The sequence below is a fragment of the Mustela erminea genome, chromosome 1 (assembly GCF_009829155.1).
Source record: "Mustela erminea isolate mMusErm1 chromosome 1, mMusErm1.Pri, whole genome shotgun sequence".
NCBI classification, from domain to species: domain Eukaryota; kingdom Metazoa; phylum Chordata; class Mammalia; order Carnivora; family Mustelidae; genus Mustela; species Mustela erminea.
This window is the reverse complement of record NC_045614.1, coordinates 79,675,167-79,700,399: the sequence shown is the minus strand read 5'-3', so window position 1 is coordinate 79,700,399 and position 25,233 is coordinate 79,675,167. Positions and strand designations below refer to the sequence as shown.

Here is a 25,233-nt window from a genome sequence, read left to right as displayed (position 1 = left end):
ACACAGTTGTTTTATTTATTTCAACTTTTTAATTGAGGTACAATTTACAAACTATAAGGAACATTAAAGTGCACTAAAATTAAACATAGAGACTGATGAAATATTCATATACATGTATGCCTATGTAACAAACATCCAAATCAAGATATAGAACATTTTTAGCAGCTCAGAAGTTTTTCTTATGCCTTTCCTCGGTCTGCACTTATTCTTCCACAGGTAATCAATATTCTGGCTTTTATTGTTATTTGATTAATTTTATCAGTTCTTGAACTTCATGCAAATGGATTCACATTCTATATATACTCTTGTGTCTAGCTTCTTTTGCTCACTATGCCTGTGAGATTCATTTATGATGTTGTTATAGTTGGGTCTTGTTCTTTTGTAAAAAAAAAAAATAGCTTTATTGACATCCATTCCACATAGGATAAAATTTACCTATTTAAAGTACATAGCTCAAACATTTCCTTGCATATTCAAACACTTATGCAACTATCACCAAAATCAAATTTTCAAACATTTTTACCACCCTCACAAGAAATCCCACATACATTAGCAATCATTCTCATTCTTGCCTAACACCCTTCACCTCCCAAACCTTCCAGGCTCCAAGCAACCACTACATTAATTTCCATCTCTACAAATGTCCTATTCTGCACACTTCAAGAAAACAAATTAATAAAATATATAGTCCTTTGTGACTGACCTTTTTCACTTAGATTAATGCTTTCAAGGTTTACCTTTCTTTTGGCATATATTAGTATTTCTTTTTTATTGCTGAATAAGATTTCATTTTATTATTATACCATATTATATTTATTTATTTATTATCAGTTGATGGGCACTTAGGTTGTAACTTTTTTTTTCTTTTTTTTTACTTTTCAAAATAATGCTTGAACATTCTTATACAAGTTTTTATGTGGACATACATTCTCATTTCTTAAGGTCTATACCTAGGGATGCAATTGTTTGGTTATTATGAATGCTTAGCATTTTAAAGAAGCACCAAACTGTTTTCCAAAGTGACTGCACTATTGTACATGTCCAGAGCAACATATGAATTCTGACTTCTCCACATAGTTCCACATAAAAACTCCACATAGTTACCAACACTCCACATAGTTACCAACACTAGTTATTGTCCATCTTTTTGATTACAGCAGTCCTAGTGGGTATGAGGTAGTGTCTCATTGTGGTTTGATGTACATTTTCCTAGAGATTAATGATGCTGGATATCTTTCCTGCACTTGTTGGCCATTTATATATCTTTAGAGAAATGTTTATTTGGCTCACTTAACCTAGTTTAAAACTCGAGGTTTTTGCCTTTTTATCGTTGAGTTAATTGTTTTTTTTAATGTATTCAAGATATAGGACCTCTTTGGGTATATGGCTTGGAAGTATTTTCTCCCATTCTATAGGTTGTCTTTTCACTTTCTTGATAGTGTCTTTGATGCACACAATTTTAAAATTTTAATGAAGTCCAATTATCTATTTTCTTTTGCTGTTGTGTTTTTGGTAGCACATAGAAAAAATCACTGCTTAATTCAAAGTCATGAATATTTACTCTGATGTTTTCTTCTAGGAATTTTACAGTTTTAACATTATATTAGGGTACATGATCTATACTGAGTTAATTTTGGTATATGGTATGAGGTGGAGATCCAAATTCTCCTTTGCATGTATATATCAAAATTCTTAGGCAGTATTTTTTAGAAAGACACTTCTTTTCTCACTGAATTGTCTTGGTACCATTTTCAAAATCAATTGACCATAAACATGAGGGTTTATTCCTGGACACTCAATTCTGTCCCATTGAGCTTTATGTCTTTTTTAATGTGAGTACCATATTATTTGTAGTAGGTTTTGAAACCAGAGAGTGTAATTCCTTCAACTGTGTTGTCCTTTTTCAAGATCATTTTGGCTATTCTGAGTCCAGACTGTCAATATTTTTTTTCAAAAACAAAGCTGGGATTTTAATAGGGTTGATGCTGAAGTGGTGGAATAGGTCGGAGAGTATTTCCATCTCAACAATGTTAACTTCTCTGCACCATGAACATGGAGTATCTTTCCATATGTATGGATCTTATTTCATTTCGTTCAACAACTTTCAATAGATTTTATTGTATGTGTCCTATACTTCTTTTGTTAAATTTCATAAATTCCTTTGTTGTTGTTATAAATGAGATTGTTTCTTGATTTCATTATTGGGTTGTTCACAGCTATTGTATGGAAGTACTATTGATTTTTAAAATTTTTTTAAATTTTTATTAACATATAATGTATTATTAGCCCCAGGGGCACAGGTCTGTGAATTGCCAGGTTTACACATGCACAGCACTCACCATAGCACATACCATCTCCTATGTCCACAACCCAACCACCCTCTCCCTCACCCCTCCCCCCGGCAACCCCCAGTTTGTTTTGTGAAGTCAAGAGTCTCTTGTGGTTTGTCTCCCTCCCGATTCCATCTTGTTTCACTTTTTCCTTCCCTAGCCCACAAATCACCCAAGATGCCTCTCAAATTCCTCATATCAGGGAGATCATATGATAAGTGTCTTTCTTGGATTGACTTATTTCACTCAGCATAATACTCTCTAGTTCCATCCATGTCGTGGCAAATGGCAAAATTTCATTTCTTTTGATGGCTGCATAGTGTTCCATTTTATATACATATACCACATCTTCTTTATCCATTCATTTGTTGATGAACATCTAGGTTCTTTCCATAGTTTGGCTCTTGTGGACATTGCTGCTATAAAGATTTGGGTACACGTGACCCTTCGGGTAACTACATTTGTATTTTTAGGGTAAATATCCAGTACTGTGATTGCTGGGTCATAGTGTAGCTCTATTTTCAACTTTTTGAGGAGCCTTCATGCTGTTTTCCAGAGTAGCTGCACCAGCTTGCATTCCCACCAGCAGTATAGAAGGGTTCTCCTGTCTCTGCATCTTCACCAGCATCTGTTGTTTCCTGACTTGTTAATTTTAGCCATTCTGACTGGCGTGAGGTGGTATCTCATTGTGGTTTTGATTTGTATTTCTTTTGCTCACTATGCCTCTGAGATTTATTTATGATGTTGTTATAGTTGGGTCTTGTTCTTTTGTAATTAAAAAAATAGCTTTATTGACATCTATTCCACATAAGATAAAATTCACCTATTTAAAGTACATAGCTCAAACATTTCCTTGCATATTCAAACACTTATGCAACTATCACCAAAATCCAATTTTCAAACATTTTTACCACCCCCAAAAGAAATCCCACACACATTAGCAATCATTCTCATTCTTACCTAACACTCTTCACCTCCAAAACCTTCCAGGCCCAAGCAACCACTACATTTTTTTCCATCTGATGCTGAGTGATGTGGAGCACTTTTTCATGTATCTGTTGGCCATCTGGATGTCTTCTTGGCAGAAATGTCTGTTCATGTCCTCTGCCCGTATCTTGATTGGATTATTTGTTCTTTGGGTGTTGAATTTGATAAATTCTTTATAGATTTTTTTGTATACTAGCCCTTTATCTGATAAGTCGTTTGTGAAAATCTTCTCCCACTCTGTCTTTTGGTTTTGTTGACTGTTTTCCTTTGCTGTGCAAAAGCTTTTGATCTTGATGAAGTTCCAATAGTTCATTTTTGCCCTTGCTTTCCCTGCCTTCGGTTATGTTTCTAGGAAGAAGTTGCTGTGGCTGAGGTCGAAGAGGTTGCTGCCTATGTTCTCCTCAAGGATTTTGATGGGTTCATTTCTCACATTGAGGTGTTTCATGCATTTGGAGTCTATTTTTGTGTGTGGTGTAAGGAAATGGTCTAGTTTAATTTTTCTGCATGTGGCTGTCCAATTTTCCCAACCCCATTTGTTGAAGAGACTGTTTTTTTTTCCATTGGACATTCTTTCCTGCTTTGTCAAAGATTAGTTGACCATAGAGTTGAGGGTCTCTTTCTGGACTCTCTATTCTATTCCATTGATCTATGTATCTGTTTTTGTGCCAGTACCATACTGTCTTGATGATGATAGCTTTTTAATAGAGCTTAAAGTCCAGAATTGTGATGCCACCAACTTTGGCTTTCTTTGTCAACATTCCTCTGGCTATTCAAGGTCTTTTCTGCTTCCATATAAATTTTAGGATTGTTTGTTCCATTTCTTTGAAAAAAGTTGATGGTATTTTGATAAGGATTATATTAAACATGTACATTGCTTTAGGTAGTGTAGACATTTTCACAGTATTTGTTCTTCTAATCCATGAACATGGAACATTTTTCCATTTCTTTGTGTCTTCCTTAATTTCTTTCATGGATACTTTATAGTTTTCTGAGTACAGATTCTTTGCCTCTTTGGTTAGGTTTATTCTTAGGTATCTTTTGGATTTGGGTTCAATTTTAAATGGGATTGACTCCTTAATTTCTCTTTCTTCTGTCTTGTTGTTGGTGTAGAAAAATGCAACTGATTTCTGTGCTTTGATTTTATGTCATGACACTTTACTGAATTCTTGTATGAGTTCTAGCAGATTTGGAGTGGAGTCTTTGGGGTTTTCCACATAAAGTATCAGATCATCTTCAAAGAGTGATAGTTTGACTTCTTCTTTGCCAATTTGGATGCCTTTAATTTCTTTTTGTTGTCTGATTGCTGAGGCTAGGACTTCTAGTACTATGTTGAATAGCAGTGGTGATAATCGACATTCCTGCTGTGTTCCTGACCTTAATAGAAAAGCTCTCAGTTTTTCTCCATTGAGAATGATGTTCACTATGGGTTTTTCATAAACACATAAACCCATAAACCCAAATATTTGATGATATTGAGGTATGTACCCTCTATCCCTACAGTTTGAAGAGTTTTGATCAAGAAAGGGTGCTGTACTTTGTCAAATGCTTTTTCAGCATCTATTGAGAGCATCATATGGTTCTTATTCTTTCTTTGATTAGTGTATTATATCACATTGATTTGCAGATGTTGAACCAACTTTGCAGCCCTGGAATAAATCCCACTTGGTTATGGTAAATAATCCTTTTAATGTACTATTAGTTCCTTTTGGCTAGTATTTTGGTGAGAATTTTTGAACCTGTGTTCATCAAGGATATTTGTCTGTAATTCTCTTTTTTGGTGTGGTCTTTGTCTGGTTTGGGGATCCAGGTATTGCTGGCCTCATAAAATGAGTTTGGAAGTTTTCCTTCCATTTCTATTTTTTTTGGAACGGTTTCAGGAGAATAGGAATTAATTCTTCTTTAAATGCTTGGTAGAATTCCCCTGGGAAGCTGTATGGCCCTGGGCTCTTGTTTGTGGTGAGATTTTTGATGACTGCTTCAATCTCCTTACTGGTTATGGGTCTGTTCAGGTTTTCTATTTCTTCCTGGTTCATTTGTGGTAGTTTATATGTCTCTAGGAATGCATCCATTTCTTCCAGATTGTCAAATTTGCTGGCGTAGAGTTGCTCATAATATGTTCTTTTTTTTTCATAATATGTTCTTATAATTGTTTGTATTTCTTGGTGTTGGTTGTGATCTCTCCTCATTCATTCATGATTTTATTTGGGTCCTTTCTCTTTTCTTTTTGATAAGTCTGGCCAGAGGTTTATCAATCTTATTAATTCTTTCAAAGGACCGGCTCCTAGTTTTGTTGATTTGTTCTGTTGTGTTTTGGTTTCTATTTCATTGATTTCTGCTCTGATCTTTATTATTTCTCTTCTTCTGCTGGGTTTAGGCTTTTTTTTTTTTAAATTTTATTTATTTATTTGACAGATAGAGATGACAAGCAGGCAGAGAGGCAGGCAGAGAGAGAGGAGGAAGCAGGCTCCCTGCCGAGCAGAGAGCCCGATGTGGGGCTCCATCCCAGGACCCTGAGATCATGACCTGAGCCGAAGGCAGCGGCTTAACCCACCGAGCCACCCGGGTGCCCGGGTTTAGGCTTTCTTTGCTGTACTTTCTCCAGCTCGTTTAGGTATAAGGTTAGGTTGTGTATTTGAGACCTCTCTTGTTTCTTGAGAAAGGCTTGTATCGCTATATATTTTCCTCTCAGGACTGCCTTTGCTGTGTCCCACAGATTTTGAACAGTTGTGTTTTCATTGTCATTTGTTTCCATGAATTTTTTCAATTCTTCTTTAATTTCCTGGTTGATCCATTCATTCTTTAGTAGGATGCTCTTTAGCTTCCATGTATTTGGATTCTTTCCAAATTTCTTCTTGTGATTGAGTTCTAGCTTAAGAGCATTGTGGTCTTAAAATATGCAGGGAATGATCTAAATTTTTGGTACTGGTTGAGACCTGATTTGTGACCCAGGGTGTGATCTATTTTGGAGAATGTTTGATGTGCACTAGAGAAGAATATGTATTCTGTTGTTTTGGGATGGGACGTTCTGAATATATCTGTGATGTCTGTCTGGTCCAGTGTGTCATTTAAGCCTTTATTTCCTTGTTTATCTTTTGCTTGGATGATCTGTCCAATTCAATGGGGGGGTGTTAAATTCCCCTACTATTATTGTATTATTGTCAATACGTTTCTTTGATTTTGTTATTAATTGGTTTATGTAGTTGGCTGCTCCCATATTAGGGGCATAGATAGTTAAAATTGTTAGATCTTCTTGTTGGACAGACCCTTTGAGTATGATATAGTATTCTTCCTCATCTCTTAATTATAGTCTTTGTCTTAAAATCTATCTGATATAAGGATTGCCACCCCATCTTTTGATGTCCATTAACATGGTAAATTGTTTTCCTCCTAACTTTAAATCTGGAGGTGCCTTTAGGTCTAAGATGAGTTTCTTGTAGACAGCATAATGATGGATTTTTTTTAAATTTTTTAATTTTTTTTTTTTTTGTCTATTCTGATACCCTGTGTCTTTTGATTGGGACATTTATCCCATTTTACATTCAGGGTAACTATTGAAAGATAGGAATTTAGTGACATTGTATTGCCTATAAGGTGACTTTTGCTGGATATTGTCTCTGTTCCTTTCTGGTGTACAACTTTTAAGCTCTCTCTTTGCTTAGAGCTCCCCTTTCAGTATTTCCTGTAGAGCTGGTTTGGTGTTTACAAACTCTTTTAATTTTTGTTTGCCCTGGAAGATTTTTATCTTTCCTACTATTTTCAATGATAACCTAGCCGGATATAGTACTCTTGGCTGCATATTTTTCTAATTTAGTGCTCTGAATATATCATGCCAGTTCTTTCTGGCCTGCCAGGTTTCTGTGGGTAAGTCTGCTGCTATTCTAATATTTTTACCATTGTATGTTTCAGATTTCTTGTCTCGGGTCGCTTTCAGGATTTTTTCTTTGTCACTAAGACTTGTAAGTTTTACTATTAGATGATGGGGTGTGGACCTATTCTTATTGATTTTGAAGGGCTTCTCTGCACCTCCTGGATTTTGATGCTTGTTCCCTTCGCCATATAGCAAAATCCTCTACAATAATTCACTCCAATATACCTTATGCCCCCCCTTCTCTTTCTTCTTCTTCTGGAATCCCAATTATTCTAATATTGTTTCATTTTATGGTATCACTTATCTCTCAAATTCTCCCCTTGTGGTCTAGTAGTTGTTTGTCTCTCTTTTGTTTAGCTTCTTTACTCTCTGTCATTTGGTCTTCTATATCACTAATTCTCTTTTCTGTTTCATTTATCCTAGCAGAAAGAGCCTCCATTTTTTATTGCACCTCATTAATAGCTTTTTTGATTTCAGCTTGGTTAGATTTTAGTTCTTTTATTTCCCCAGAAAGGTCTTTTATTTCTCTAGACAGGGTTTCTCTAATATCGTCCATAACTTTTTGGAGCCCAGCTCGCAGCTTGAGAATCATCATTCTGAACTCTAGATCTGACATATTACCAATGTCCACATTGATTAGGTCCCTAGACTTCAGTATTGCCTTTTGTTCTTTCTTTTCTTTTTTTTTTTTTTTTTGTGGTGAGTTTTTCCACCTTGTCATTTTATCAGATAAGAATATATGAAGGAGAGAATAAAACGCTAAAAGGGTGGCAAAGGCCCCAGAAAAATGTGCATTAACCAAATCAGAAGGGACCCCAAATTGTGGGGAGAAGAAAGTGTGTAAAAAGAAGTTCAAAAAAATAAATATATATTAGACTGGTGAATAGAACAGAGCCACCCACTTGATTTTGGGTGTATTTTGGTCTCTTAAAAGAAATTACCTCCCGGGCGCCTGGGTGGCTCAGTGGGTTAAGCCGCTGCCTTCGGCTCAGGTCATGATCTCAGGGTCCTGGGATCGAGTCCTGCATCGGGTTCTCTGCTCTGCGGGGAGCCTGCTTCCTCCTCTCTCTCTCTCTCTGCCTGCCTCTCTGCCTACTTGTGATCTCTCTGTGTCAAATGAATAAATAAAATCTTTAAATAAAAAAAAAAAAAGAAATTACCTCCCAAAATTTTAAAGAAAGAAAAACTTATATATATGTGTGTGTGTGTGTGTGTATATACACACACACACACACACACACACACACACATACAAAATATATATACATACAAAAATTTATACACATATATGTATATACATACATATGTATATATACATACAAAAATAAGGGTAAAATGATGAAGTGATGGAAAATAGTACTGTAAAGATGAAAATTTTAAAAAAATTCTAAAAAAGAAGTTAATAAATTGGTTGGGGGAATAAAGAAAAAGAAAGTGGAGAGAATTTTCTCAGGCTGGAGACTAGAGCAAAGCCCTGTGCTAGATTTAGGGTATATTTTGATCTATTAGAAGAAGTTGTATCCCAGAAATTTTTAGAAGAGAAAACCCTATATACAAAGATAAAGTTAGATACAATGAATATGACATAATATACATAAATATGACTATAATAATGAAGTTTCAAAAAGATTTTTTAAGAAAGGTATTGTTAAGATAAACTAGTTAAAAACATTAAAAGAGGAAAGAGTAAAGGTTAAAAAAATCAGAATAAGAAAAAAATAAAATTAAAAAAATTATTAATATTGCAAGACCAAAGAATCATGGGGAGAAAGCCATGAATGCCATGCTTTGCTTTCCCCTCCTCTGCAATTTTGCTGTTGTCCTTGATCAGTGAGCTTGGTCTTGGCTGAATGTTCTTGCTGATCTTCTGGGGGAGGGGCCTGTTGCCATGATTCTCAAATGTCTTTGCCTGAGGCCAGGGGCCAGGCTAAGTAATCTGCTCAGGTTTGCTTTCTGGAGCTTTTGTTCCCTGAACACTTTCGGTAAAGCTCTGGAGGATAGGAATGAAAATGGCAGCCTCCCAATCTCTGGCCCAGAGGAGCTAAGAGCTCAGAGCCCCACTCCTCAGTGTGCCCTTGGAGAAAAGTCATCAACCACTCCCATCTCCCTGGTCTCTGGCCACACTCCGAGCTCACATGGCCTGTGACCAAGCGTTTCTGTCTCTCGCACACAGTCTTATTTGGTGTCTCCAAACCCAGCAGATTCCTGCCTCCAGAGAAGGAAGGTGAATCTCCCTGAATCTGCCACTTATGGGGTCCCTGCTGAAAGAGCAGTGGTCCAACTGTGCCACAGATCACAGTTTAAGGTAACCCCAAGCTGACAGCTCATTCCTCGGCTCTGTCACTGTAGCTGGCTTCCCCGCTGTAATACCTGCGAGCTCTGCTACACTCAGACATTCCCAATCCTTTGGTGACCCTATGGGACCGGAGATCATGCTGTCTCTGTGAGGGTTCCACCCCTGCTTAGTCTCTGGAGTGATGTCCCTTAGTGGAATATACTTTTAAAAGTTCTGATTTTGTGCTCTGTTGCTCCACCACTTGCCAGGAGCTGACCCCTCTTCACATGGTCTATCTTCCTGTTTCTTCCTGTTGCAGGTCCTCCCTTTCAGAAAGTTGTTGATTTTCTGTTTCTAGAATTGCTACTCTTCTTCTCTTTAATCTCCTGTTGGATTTGTAGGTGTTTGGAATGGTTTGATAAATATCTAAATTGAACTCCTGCGACCTGATGTCATCTCAGCCTGCTACTCCTCCACCATCTTGACTCCACTCCCAGTACTGTTGATTTTTAAAAATCTTTTTATTGTATCATGCCCCATTGCTGAACATTTTTATTTGTGTTCTTTTTTACTGTAACATAATATTTCATTGTTACTTTTGAGCCTGTTTTTTAAAAAAAATTTTTCAGTGTTCCAAATTTCATTGTTTACGTACCACACCCAGTGTACCATGCAATACGTATCCTCCTTAATACCCATGACCAAGCACACCCAATCCCCCCAAAACCTCTCCCCTCCAAAAGCCTCAGTTTGTTTCTTAGGGTCCTCAGTCTCTCATGGTTTGTCTCCTCCTCCAATTTCCCCCAACTCATCTTTCCTCTCCATCTCCCAATGTCCTCCATTTTATTCCTTATTCTCCACAAGTAAGTGAAACTATATGAGAATTGACTCTCTCTCTTCACCTAATTTCACTCAGCATAATATTCTCCAGTACTGTCCATGTTGATACAAAAGTTGGGTATATATCCTTTCTGATGGAGGCATAATACTCCATTGTATATATAGACCATATCTTCTTTATCCATTTGTTGAAGGGCATCTTGGCTCTTTCCACAGTTTGGCGACTGTGGCCATTGCTGCTATGAATATTGGGGTACAGATGGCCCTTCTTTTCACTACATCTTTATCTTTGGGGTAAATACCCAGTAGTGCAATTGCAAGGTCATAAGGTAGCTCTATTTTTCCTTTCTTAAGGAATCTCCACACTGTTTTCCAAAGTGGCTGCACCAACTTGCATTCCCAACAACAGTATAAGAGGGTTCCCCTTTCTCCACATCCTCTCCAACACTTGTTTCCTGTCTTGTTAATTTTGGTCATTCTAACTGATATAAGGTGGTGTCTCAGTGTGGATTTGATTTGAATCTCCCTGATGGCTAATGATGATGAACATTTTTTGATGTGTCTGTTAGCCATTTATATGTCTTCTTTGGAGAATTATCTGTTCATGTCTTCTGTCCATTTTTTGATGTGATTATCTCTTTTCTGTGTGTTGAGTTTGAGTAGTTCTTTATAGATCTTGGATATCAGCCCTTTGTAGTGTCATTTGTGAGTATCTTCTCCCATTCCATGGGTTGAGACCCATCTGGAACCTAAAGGTACATTCAGACTGAAAGTGAAGTGATGGAGCAGCATCTTTCATGCCTCAAAAGAAAGCTGGGGTAGCGATTCTCATATCAGATAAATTAGATTTTAAACTAAAGACTACCGGCAGAGATAAAGAAGGACGCTACATCATTCTTAAAGGGTCTATCCACCAAGAAGATCTAACAATTGTAAATATTTATGCCCTCAATATGGACGTAGCCAACTACATAATATAACTGTTAGTCAAGATAAAGAGTCATATTGATATGAATACATAAATAGTAGGGGATCTTAACATGCCTCATCCAAGCAGAAAATCAATAAAGAAACAAAAGCATTGAGTGACACATTGGACTAGATGGACCTCATAGATATATACAGAATATTCTACCCTAAAACAGCAGAATACTCATTCTTCTTAAGTGCACGTGGAACTTTCTCCAGAATAGACCACATAATGGGTCACTTTTTAGCTGGTTGAGATACATTTAGATTCATCTCAGTTTTTGGATATCCTGAATAATATTTATATGAAAATTTTTGAACATGCTTTTTGGTGGAAGTAAGCACACGCACACACACACAAAACACATTATATATATACATAATACTGTAGTCATATGATTAGCTTTATTAAACATTGAAGATCAGTTTAGATGATTTGCTTTTGCCTTCCATACTTTGGGTATAGCAACCATCAGTTCAAATTAATTTACAATGATTTCTACTTATTAGTGATTAGTTAGTACTTATCAAAATTGCAGAAGTGGAAAAGACTCCAAAAGACTGAATTTAGTGTGATATGTGTTGAGGTGTGAGATTGATAAGAGGGTAATAAGGTTTAGAATAAAGGGAGGAGAATACGTAGCTTAAAAAGGCATAAAAAGGCACATTCAATAGATCTTGTTTTTCTAAAATAAACTACATAAAATAAATATTGAAAGTATTTCTCAAAGGTGAGAAAGATTGATTGGTTGTCATTTATAGACATGATTTAAACAGAAAGAATATACCAGCCTCTTCCTACCTGCTTAGTTTTAGAGGTCAGTCTTTTCCTATATAGCTAAACCTCATCTGTAATCTAGTCTTCAGATGTTGCATTATAAGTACTTAATAAATAAAGTAGTTTAATTTAAATGTAAAGAAATAAGTTTAAAGACTTGATTTAAAGACTATATTTTCCCCCATATTGCATCTCTTATCTAATGAAAAGGAAGAGAAGAAAATAAAAATAATTTTTACTGGAAAAATTAACTAAAGAATGGTGGTGAGGTGAAATTCGTCATGCTTGAACAAAATCCTTGCCTCTTTGGGGGAAACTTGAACAGGTTTCCTTAAGTGTTTTTGCTTGGGGAGATAATGAAAAAGATAATAAAAATGTCTTTTAAACTTTAACTAAAAATAGGTATAAATACACACTTCAACATTGGCAGGATTTCAGCTCTTAATGAGAAATGAAAAGGAAGCCAAATTTGAAGAAAAATTGTTAAGTATATTTAAAGTTAGAGTAATTTATTTTGTGTGCACTTTATAGAACATTTTGATTTAGAAGTTTTGGATACAGATGATGGATTAAAGTGTTCTCTTTTAAAGTCAACATAGTTAATGATCTGAAAGTTTAAAAGTTTCTTTTATTTTTGTTATTTTTAAAAGATTTATTTTATTTTATTTTATTTTGTTTTATTTGAGAGAGAAAGAGAGAGACAGCACAAGCCAGGGGAGAGGGGAAACAGACTCCCCACTGAGTGTGGAGCCTGACCACAAAAGAATTGATCCCAGGACCCTGAGATCATGACCTGAGCTGAAATCAAGAGTGGGCTGCTTTATCAGCTGAGCCATTCAGGTGCTCCAAGGATATTGTTTTTATTAACATCATTTATACCCCTGTTTTCTTGCTGTATTTTTCTACACTCCCTGTTCTATCCTTTTCTTTGGTTATTTCAGTGTCTGTGCTTATAACTTTTCCAATATACTGACTCCATAGTTTTATCACCCTCCTCATTTTCCAACAGTTTCTTTGGCTCTTCATTTCTGGTATAGATTCCTAGCTCTGAAATTCTGCTTTTGGACCACAACTTCCATTCATCTCTGTCATTGTTAATCTCACAGAACCTTTTCTTCTCTCTCACTGAAAAACCCTTCCTTCCCTTATTTCCTACTTTGCTGCTTCTCTGATGAATTATTATAATCAATGCTCCTTTTTTTAGGTGACTTTTTAAAAAAATATTTTATTTATTTATTTAACAGAGAAAGAAAGCATAGGCAGGGGGAGCAGCAGGCAGAAGGAGAGGGAGAAGCAGGCTACCCCTTGAACAGGGAGCCTGATGCAGGGCTCGAACCCAGGACCCTGGGATCATGACCTGAGCCAAAGGCAGAGGCAGATGCTTAACCAACTGAGCCACCCAGGAGCCCCCCCCACCCTTTTAAAACAAATATTCTTAAAGACACATTTAAAATTGAATTATATAAAATAATTTTCTATAATATATGAGCACTCACCAGCAATTATAGAATTAATTTAAAATTGTCAGGTTGCTTCTACAGATGGGGCCAAATCTGTAAGGCTGTACTGTGGGTGTGATTTCCTATGAGGAGGGCATGGTGTTCCTTAAAAACATCAACAGATGCAGCACCATTCATGGACACACCTTGCTCCAAGCATTTGTGTTTCTTTCTTTTCAGAGCATTTAATAGGATATTTTAAACACAAGAAAATGAACAAATTTCTAGTAAAATGGGAAATAAGCCTATACTCTACCTCTACCTTATAACTAGCACACTCAGTTGAAGGAATTGCTTAGAATCCCTGAACTCAAAATAGAACTCTTATTTTCCTTCTTAGAGGAAAAATGATGAAACATCGTAAGACACAATCCTGGATGAAATTACTTATCCTAATGAAAAAGAATAACTTTCAAGGTTGAGTTATTATTTCAGGGATTTTTTAAACAAGATTTTATTTATTTACTTGACAGACAGAGATCACAAGTAGGCAGAGAGGCAGGCAGAGGAGGAAGAAAGGAGGAAGCAGGCTCCCCATGAAGCAGAGAGCCCGATGTAGGGCTTGGTCATACGACCGACCGGGGGGATCATGACCTGAGCCAAAGGCAGAGGCTTTAACCCACTGAGCACCCAGGCGCCCCTTTCATAGATTTTTTTTTTTTTTAACTTTTAGCTCTATCTAGTAACTACTCCTCTACAAAGTAAACTGCAGTGAAAATACCTTGTGTTGAAGAGGGGGCTCTCAGTTTAGATATATTTAAAACATGCAATGTAGATTGTTGCATTAGTGGGTTTTTAAATTCATCATCGACTTTCTCTTTTTCACTGTAAAAGACCCTGAAGAATACTCTTTCAGGGAAATGTAGACTTCTCAGGGATCTAAAGAACTTTCCTACCCCTTTTTGTGACCAAAATGGCTTGAAATCTCACCAAGAGAAGAAATAGTGAAATATCTACCCAAAGTAGCCTGACCATATACTACCAATCTTTATGAAATTCACTTTATTTTTTAAAATTGACAGTCAGTATAATAACACTTTATTTATTAGCCAATGAGATAGGGAGGAAAAAAGTTTTTGGAAAAGGGGTCTGCTTAGGTTGGTGGCAGGGTCTTGAGAATAAAGGTAGAGGTATTTGAAGAATAGGAGTAGAACTCTAATCCGAAAAGTGGCATATGCCATTAGTATTGGTAGATTTGGATTATTTCCCTGCATATAAAAATGATTTAATTCACAGTCTCTTTTTCTAAGAAATTGACACAGAACTCTTTTTACTCTTCCAAGGAATTTGTTCAGAAATTGCAAATATCTATAATGAATGAGGATATCTATTATGAATGCCTTTAAACCATAATACCATAGTTATCCAAAGGAGGGATGATAAAATTTATAGATGACAATCTTAGTTCTCTCTAAATTATTCATTTTTAAAGTTCAAAATCAAGAGTATAAAAAAGAAGAAAATAGCTAAAGAAATTAAACAGGATTTCTGTTTGACAGTTATTGGAAACCAGTGATTAGAAGCACTTTGTGCAATATGTTCTACAAAGGACTTTTTAAATTTCATTTTTTGGTTGCTTTTAGAGCTCTCCGACCTTTCCTTAGGGAAACACAAGTGTCAAACTGGTGTTGAAGTACTTTCCTGACTGGAAGAAGAAATTTTGAAAAGAGAATTTAGTTTTGTTTTTTGTTTTTATATATATATATATAACTGAATTATATCTTATTTCAAATTTTGGGGAAGAACCTTCTCCTTGTTAATCTACAGTCTGAAATTTTGCTTTTCTGACAATGGAAGATAACTCCAGAAGAAAACACAGTTTGTGAACACAGTTCAGTAAATTTCTGGTTTTTTGTTTCTGTCCTGTTGCATGTGTTAGTTAACATTTCCTACTTGGCATTTATAAGTCAGGAAGCAAATGGCACCTCAGAGGATTTAACTGAAAAGTTCAATAAAAGGACTATTTATAGACTCCTATGCAGGATAAGGGAAACGAAAGATGGAAAGAGCCAAGGTATGAGCAATAGCTTGAAGCCTGTACTGCCCTTAGGCCTGATAGACCCAGCAGAGGAAGCTCTTAGTAGAACCTGGAGGCAAGAATTGCAGAAGTGGGTACACCTGATAGGAGCAGCAATCCTAGAGAGATAAGCTGAGCTTTTCACACTTCCATGTCAGCTGCTTCCTGCTTGGTTGTGTTGAATGGAAGCAATGGTGGGAGATTAGAGGGCAGGAAGAAGAGAAAAGCCGCAGTGATTTTCTCTCTCTCTCCTCTTCACAGCCCCGGTTCTTATTGGACAGGTCCACCATGGTTCCAGCTACTCCCTGGTAAGCCTGGCCCCTGGGCTCCAGACATAACACTTTCTCCTACTTAGCAGTGGGAATGGGTTCTTTCTGTTGCTGATAGCTGGGTTAGATCGCTGTCTCGTCTTGCTTTTTAGCTCTTCTATCACTTTTGAAACAAACTCACAGCTTTAATTCCCTCCACTTTAAAAACTAAAAGTGGTGTTTATTCCCCTGTTTGGTCATGATAGATATTTTATATTTATAATTGCTGCTTTGAGTGGCATCTTATGTTACCTTATATTTCTATAATCAATATCTTATCTATTTGATCATTGTTGACATAGAGGAATGACTTTATATATGCCAACCCAATTTTACTCTGTTATTAATTTTAATGTTTATTGATTCTTTTGTGTTTTCAATGGAGATAATCATATATGGAAAGAAATGTTTATACCTCATTTCTTTTGCCTAGCATATAACACTGGACAAGACTTTAAGTCTTATGTTTGGTAGTGGTGATAGTAGCATTCTTTTTTTGATTACAGTTTTAACTGGAATATGTTTATGGTTTTCCATTTTGGCATAATGTTGTAGTTCTTTTAGATCTATAGCTGTTCACAAATTTAGGAAATTTTTATTTCTAGTTTTCTGAGTATTTTAATAAAAAATCGATGGTGAACTTTTACCATTTTTTTTTCAGAGTGTATTGAAATAATCTTACACTTTTCCTTCTTTAATTCTTAATATGGTATATTGTGTGGATAGATTTCCTGATATTTCTTGAATTACTGGGGTTAATCCTGCTCATACTTTGTTTGTTTTTTAAACTGTTGATTATATTAGCTGTAAAATTCTGTTCTATCATCTATTTGCCATCTCTTTAATTAACTTTGGATCTAGGTTCATAAATGAAAAAAAAAATTGTTGGTTCTGGTCTTCCTACTTCGGTCTATTTGCCTATCTTTGCACCAAATACCTTGGTCTTACAAGTACTATACCAAGTCTTAGTATCATAAGAGCAATTTCCCCAAGGTTGATTGGTTGGTTTGTTTTTCTCCCAAGTGCTCTTTGTGAGTATCTTGGTCTATTGGTGTGCTATGTAAGTTTTCAAAAAACCTTGCTGAGCTATAGAAAATCTTATTAACTCATTTTGGAATGCCTTGATATCCTGACAATATTGCATTTCATATTCATGAATGTGACTCTACTCCCTATTTGTTGTGGTACTCTTTAATGTTATTTATTAAGTTTTTATAATTCTTAACATAAAGGAGATTCACTGACAGTGCTAAGCTGGAGTCAGTTCCTGTAATTGTTGCCTTGTTCTCTGTAAGGCTAAAGTGACAGACTCATAACAAAAGGCAGTCCCTTGTATAATAGTATGTCTAGTCTACTTCAGCTGCCATGACAGAATACTATAAGCTGGGTGCCTTAAACAAAACAAAACAAAACAAAACAAAAAGTTTATTTTCTTATAGTTCTGGACACTGCAAATTCAAGACCAAGTTGCCCATTGATTGAATTTCTGGGGAAAGCTCTGTTCTTGGCCTGCAAACAGCTGCCTTTTCAGTATGTCCTCACATGGTGGAGACAGAGTAAGATAAACACAAGGACAAGCAAAGAAGCCTGAGCTCTTTGGTGTTTTTTATTGTAAAGACACTAATCCTATTGGATCACAGCTCCACTCTTAGGAGCTCAGAAAACCTCAATTACCTGGTAAAGACCCTATTTCCAAATACTGTCACAGTGGAGGCCAGGGCTTCAAAATGGGAATTTGGAGGAACACCATTCAGTCCATAGCACAGTGCTTCCAGGATCTTCCTCTTGTATCCCTTTGTTTTTCAAGACTGGAGGTAAAAGGGACCACTGCCAGTCTAGCTACACCTCCCCACTATTCTGAACACCTTCTTCCTATTCTACTGTGTTCTAGCAGTTAAAGTTCCAATATGATGGTAAAGATGCTTGAGGAGTATTCTTTTGGAAACCCAGAAATGCAGAATCATGAAGAAGAAAGGTGCTCATTTTCCTTATTGCTCCATGTCCAGTTGTGGTAAGCAGAAAAGGGATGCAATATTTACTCCATTCTTTTAAGCAGGAAGGGATTCTCTCTCTCATGGGGCAAAACATCAGTTTATCCTACTCCGGTTTTTCTCCACCTCCAATAATTTCATCAGCTTGATAGAAACTCCTTCTAGATGCTGACCTCAAATCATTTGTGTTAATTTTCAGCATTGCTGTGGGCTTTTCTAACTTCAAAGATATTTTAGTTGGAAGACAAAGAGGATAGCTCAACACCCTTTGAAGGAGAACACCCAACTTTACCAGTTATCACATTAAATAAATTTATGGTTTTTGGCCACCCCCTCAAAAGACAAATAAAAACAAAACACGCAGAACATTGGGCATTGCAATTGGAATTTTTATGTGTTTAAATAAGATCCACACTTCCAGTCATGGCTATTTTTCCTTGTTTTGTGGACATATCATCAATATGTGAAAATCCTAAAGGCCAAATAAATGAAGAGAGGCCTGCCAGAATCACATGTGAAATGGATTTGGATGTTTTTCAAGACTCTCTTATTTTTATCATGCTTATTTCAAGAGTATAGTAGTTCAGTTAAATTGTTTCCTGAGGGTGAACTCTTTTGTCACTTTGATAGAGAGCAATACTTTTTCAATCACATATGGTATTACATGATGGTAACCTAATATCAAATTAATACTTCCCTAGTTTTCCAGTATTGATGATAAATAAATCAAATGAATATGTTCTTTTATATTTTGAAGACTGAGATGAAGTTCTAAACTAAAAAAAAAAATGTCCTTTTAGGAGTCAAAGTTTATAAACTCGTATAATGTAGTGTTTAAAGAACAGACTTAGGAATCAGGCACTTCTACCTCAGTGAATAATTAAAAGTTTCTAAATCTTAGCTTTCCAATACATGAAATATAAGTTACAATAATATCTACCTCACTGTGTTTATATGACATTTTAAAGATTTATTTAGTATAGTACTTGCCACAAATGAACATTCCTTAAAAGTTGGCCACTGTTAAGTATTACTGTTTTCATGAATTATACCAAAGACCAAATAAAGTTCTTTAGTCATAAGTCTTTTAAAACAGTATTTTTTAAACCAAAGGATACTACACAATGATTGTCTACATACTGAATCCCATACATGAGAAAAAAGCTAAACTTACTTAGTTTTCCTGAGGGCTGTCTTTAAGGAGACTTAGAAAGCCATAGTATATGCCTGCTTCTTGAAATCTTAGAGGATGGTGGTCAAATCACATTGTATGATGTTATTTTTCCTGCATTAGGAATGGAAGTACATGAAGCTTTTAGACACATGGCAGTAATAGCCACGGCTTAGTATTTTCTGTCCTAAACCAATCAGGAAAACACAATATAAGCCTTTGTTAAAAAGAAGTTGGAATTTTGTCCTTTGAGGAATTTCAAACATCTAGTCTCCATCTCAGCCATCTAGTGTGTATCTCAAATAACAAAATGGAAGAATTATTCCAATAAAGATATCTGCTCTGTATGTACCAATCCATTGTTCAAAGAGCAACATTCTGATATATAATTTGTTTTTCTTCCAAATGGGTCTCCTGAACAGAGAAACAGTGGCCAGTGCCCCAGGTTAGAGCCACAGTTATAGGTGCTTGTGCTATGTGGGAATGATGGACAAAGACCACATGTCTCCTCTCTTCTGCTGTCAGTAACTAAAACATCTTGCTCTAAGTATGCATGCTGCAACTGTATCTAACTGCACCTACCCATTTTCATTGGAATTTGGCTTAATAATCCTCAGTAATGATTTGATTATGCCTCATAGGGATATTGCTTCTATTCAAGTGGTTTATAAAGTTATTCCTATCAATCACATACACTATTGTTCTGATTAATTTGTACTATATAACAAACTACCTCAAAACTTAGTGATTGAAACAGCAACCACTTTATTTGTCCATGCTTTTTGTGGGTCAGGAAATTTAGGTAGGATTTGGTTGGGTGATTCTTTTTTTTTTTTTAAGATTTTATTTATTTATTAGACACACAGAGAGAGATCACAAGTAGGCAGAGAGGCAAGCAGAGAGAGTGGGGGAAAAAGCAGGCCCCCTGCTGAGCAAAGAGCCCAATGCAGGGCTTGATCCCAGGACCCTGAGATGATGACCTGAGCCGAAGGCAGAGGCTTAACCCACTGAGCCATCCAGGCACCCCTGGTAGGGTGATTCTTGAGTAGAGTCACTTGGTGGTCAGCCGGAAGCTAGTTTGGCCTAGAGGATCCAAAACAGGTGTCCTGGCTTGAAGGGAGGGGAACCAGCCCTCCATGTGGTTCCTAAGCAGGGTAGATGGACTTTTTACATAGCTAATGACTTCCCCAGAATGGATGTTTTAAGAGAAGATGGCAAGTAGATATCTTCTTCTGACCTGGTCATTCAGGGTCACTTCCACCTTATTCCATGGTAAGAAGTAAGTCACAGGCCCAGTCCAGGTACAGGGAGAGAGTGGATGGTTACGCAAGACCATGAATCTTGAGAACATGGTTCACTAGGTGACTGTCCTTTGAGACTAGTCTCTCTGAGAGGAGTCTAAATAAAAACAATTTTTTCAATCTCAATATAATTATAGTAGTGCTTCTGTAGCTTTTATAAATTGGCACCTTGGAAACCATCTGGTTGGCCTACCCCTTCATCAGGTTCTGTTGATGCCAATAACCGTATTGTTCTGCAGCATATGTCTACAGTCTTCTCCGTGAGAATTTAGTTGACATGAGTTCATTTCAAGAGCCAGATTACCATGTGTGAACTGATCAAAAGAATCTAAGTTTACAACACTGAAGCTCAGATCATCAGCTGTACTCCGACTCCCATGAAAATCTAGCTGGAAAACACAGCTAGTCCTAGTTCATTACCATAGAGCTTAGCTTGCTATACATTATACTTAATGAATAACATCCCACCAGTTTTATATATCCCTATAATTCAGATCTTAAATAATTGTTGTGCAGGGTCTGCGGATTCTACTGTCAGATGCTATTTATTATTGAAATAACCTTCTTCCTGTTCCTCCTCCTCAGGTCTTCCTCCCTGCAGTCTAATCTACTGTAAATCTAGTGATCCTTTAAAGATCCAAAGAAGATCATGATACTTCTCTGCTTGGATCCCTTCAATGGCTGCTGTTTTTACTTTAGTAAAATCCAAAGTTGTTACAGTGACTTATGAGGCCCTATGTGATCTACACCCCTTTCTTTCTCTTTGTTCCTTTTTTTTTTTTTAAATTTCATTTATTTATTTGACAGAGAGCAAGAGAGTACAGGCAGGGGGAGTGGCAGGCAAAGGGAGAGGGAGAAGCAGGGTCCTTACTAAGCAGGACGCCCACATGTGGGGTTTGATCCCAGGATCCTGAGATCATGACTGAGCTGAAGGCAGATGGTGGATGCTTATCCAACTGAGCCACTAGGCACCCCTTTTTCTCTGTGTCCTTACACATTTATTCATTAATTCATTCATTCTGCAAATATTGAGTACCTGCTATGTGCTAGACATTGTCTCATATGCAGAGGATCCAACAGTGAACAGAGGCAGAGAATAATACCCATCTTTATAAAGTATCCTCTCCCCCTTTCCCCATTCACGTTGGCCTCCTTGCTGTTCTGGAACATTCCTAGCACAGTTCCACCTCTGGGCCTTTGTGTTTGCCATTCTCTGTTTGAGAATGCTCTTCTCCCAGATATCCATATGGCTTGCTTTCTCATTCATTTAGTTCTTTATGTTCAAATATCACCTCCATGGTCTACTTCTTGACCACCCAATAGAAAGAAGTTATTGCCATATCATAGTCCCTTCTCCCTGTTATCTTATTATCACTTATGACAAATTAGATATTTAATTGCTTGCTTGTTTATCATCTGACTTTTTCTACTAGATTGGAAGGTCTTTGAAGGCAGGGCTTATCTGGGTTATTTAGTGTTACAGCCTGTCTGAATCACAGCAGGCTTTCAAAAAGTGCTTGTTGAATGAATTTTTGGATTCAGTCATATGAATTCTGTTAGTAAAAATCAAATAACTCCCAATAATTATAAGCCCCCTTCTTTTCTGTATTTGTTATTTATCTAGATCATTTAGCTGTAATTAGACTGCATTTGGTGATTTGAGCCCTTTCCCTCAAAGTGAAATACATTATAACCTATATTTACCTACAGTGGCATAAAGAGAGAGGCAGCAGAAGCCCTACACTGTAGTTTAACATAACAATTAAAGACCCTACTTGTACTTCATTAAGAGAAAATATATGGGAGAAGTATCTTGAATTATCATCTTTAGATTATCCATATTCTCATATTTGTGCATTATCCTTATTCTTAATTTATAGTGTTAGGCAATGAAGCAGAAAATGTTGGTTTGCTTTAATTAAAAAGCTACTCAAATTAAACCAATACCATTTAAAGACACATTACATTAAATGGACCATCATGCATCATGTAGTAACTACAACTACACAAATAAAATGGAAAACTGGACAGAATTCTTTTTAATTTTGTCACTGATGAGTCTCAAACTGATTAACTTAGGTATAAAACACCACTTATTTGTAATGCAGAAAATTTGGATAATGTCTTGAAATGCCATGCTGCTTATGTAAACAGATCAATTTCAATCTTTTCTACCCTCAACTTTAAAGTTACATAGGATTTTGAGCTATTTAAACAATATTAACTCAAAAAAGGAAAAAAAAGTAATAATCAATGCTGAGTTGTTCCAATAGGTCTGAAACAATATAAGCTAAATTATAATCCTTACTCATGAAGGAAATATTGATACCATTGGTACTTTCATACAGGGTTCAGCAGATCAAGGCTGCAGGATAAATCCTGCCTCTCACTTATTTTTGTTCCACCTGAGAGCTAAGAATGGATTTTACACTCTTAAATGGCTGAAAAATCAAACAGAGAACATGTCATGATACGTGAAAGTTAGATGAAATTTAAATTTCAGTATCCATAAACAAGGTTTCAGAGGAACACAGCCACCACTGCTGTTTCTTCACATAGTGTGTAGGCCTGCTTTCCTGCTAGAGTTGAGTAATGACAAGAGAGATGATTTGGCCCCCAAAGTCTAAAATATCAACTATCTGGACCTTTTCAGAAAAAGATTGCTGACTCTATTTTGGTACACTGATTTCTCCAATTTTTGTCAGTAAATCATGCATCAGAATTAAGTGGAAAAAAAAAGTATAGATTCTCTCTCTCTCCTTTAGACATACTTGTCCCCTGGCTCCAGAGCAGTTTCAAGGCTCTAGCCTCTGGGCCTATAAAGCTCTTTGTGGGAGGAAATAACATCCTAAGGTCCTGGGACTCACTCACTACACATGGACTGTCACATATTTTCCCTGCAGTAAATCAGCTGTGGTATTATTTCTTTGTTCATCATTCCTCACTCATTCTGTATATTACTGTAAATAACCTCTTCAGAAGCCAGACTCTGGTTCATAATGACAGCACATATTTTTCTCAGGGTTTATTTTGTTTACATCCTTAGAATATCTTTAGTTACACACTTATGTTAATAGGGTTATTTAAATAGGGTAATATAAAAAGACGAAATCCATAAAGTGGTATTACAGATTAAACTACTTACCATGTAGAACAGATTAAGTACCGATATTCATAAGCAAAACTATCACTAGTTTCACATTAATTTAGATTTGAAGAGAAGATGGTGCTCAATCGCAAATTATGCCTAGAGAAAGAGGGATTGGGCTCATTTATTGAATAAAACATGGGAAGCCGTATTCTAGTACATTACACCAGAAGCAATAATAATTAATCCACATGTGCCACATCTATCATTCTGTATAGAGTCTCGATAAGAATTTGGGACTGAATCCTTTAAAAAAGAGATATTCCTGGCCAACTAGGCACCATGAGCAAAGCTTACCCTCCCGAGTTGAAAACATTGATGGGCAAGAAAATATCATTGAGATTAAATGTTGGCAGACATGTCCAAGGAATATTGCAGGGGTTCAATCCATTTAAGAATCTTGTGATAGATGAATCTGTGGAGATGGCAACTGGTGGGCCATAGAATAATAATGGAGTGGTGGTAATATGAGGAAATAGTATCATCATGTTAGAAGTCTTGGAAAAAGTATAAACAATGGGTGTGTTCATCAGAAGAAATCAACTGCTTCCACATGTCCCTTCCCATAGCTCCTGTTTTTACTACAATATAAAAATCAAGTCATGTGAATTTTCATATTGAACTTTTTTGTTAAATAAACTTTTCTAATAGCCAAAAGAAAAGAAAAAAAAAGAGAGAGAGAGAGAGCTGTTCCTGGATTCCTAGAAAACTACATGAAGCAATCTTTAAATTTCTCTTTTTGGCCCTATTTGATAATGTTGTGACTTATCTATCCTATGAAAATATTTGTAATTTATAATATCATTGTTATTTTCTTCAGAGGTTAACTATAAGAAGGCTTACTTTTGAAATGCTTTATTAGTGTGGGTCATATAGGCAATAAATAATGTTAAGTAACTCAATATGATTTGTATGATTTTTTTAAACAAAGGAGGAGAAAGTGAATACTAACTCTGTTCTTGCTCTCTTGTTCTAAAATGGAACTAGAAGAGTACACATTTCAGTTCTGTGGACAGAGAAGCAGAGAAGCAGAGGCAGAGCAAGAGACCCAGAGAGACAGAAAGACACACAGAGACAGAGTGATAAGGAGAGAGAGAGGGAGACAGAGAGAGAGAAAGACACACACACACACAGAGAGTGAGTGAGAGGGAGAGAGAGAGAGAGAGAGAGAGAAACAGAGAGGGAAACAAAGAGAGGGAGAGACTGATAGATTGAGAGATAGAGACACGTGGAAGAGAGAGGAGTAGAGAGAGGAACAGAGAGAGACAGAGGGAGAGACAGATAGATTTAGAGACAGATTTAGAGAAAGAGACAGAGACAGAAAGACACACAGGGTGATGGAAACAGAGATGTGTATACAGAAGGATGGAGACAGAGAGACACAGAGAGAAAGACTCACAGAGACAGAAACAGAGAGAGAGAAACAGATCCAGAGACTGATTCAGAGAGAGAGAGACAGACAGACAGAGACAGTGACACACAGAGAGAGACAGACACACACACACACACACACACACAGAGACTGAAGCAGAGACAGAGACACATACACAGAGACAAACATACTGAGACAGAGACTGGAGACAGAGACTGAAAGAGTCTGAGAGTTGGAAAGAAACAGAGTCTGAGAGAGACAGAGAGAGTCTGAGAGAGATGGAGACACTGAGACACTGAGGAGGCCATGTGCAGATGGAGGAAGAGATTGGAGTTAAGCAGCCCCAAGTCAAAAAGTGCCTGAAGCCATCAAATTGGAA

At 36.6% G+C, this 25,233-nt stretch overlaps 1 pseudogene; it reads left to right on the top strand.

The window, feature by feature from the left end:
• The first annotated feature begins 23,755 nt into the window (after positions 1 to 23,755).
• Positions 23,756 to 23,995, top strand: LOC116581220 (annotated as a pseudogene).
• Positions 23,996 to 25,233: the final 1,238 nt, after the last annotated feature.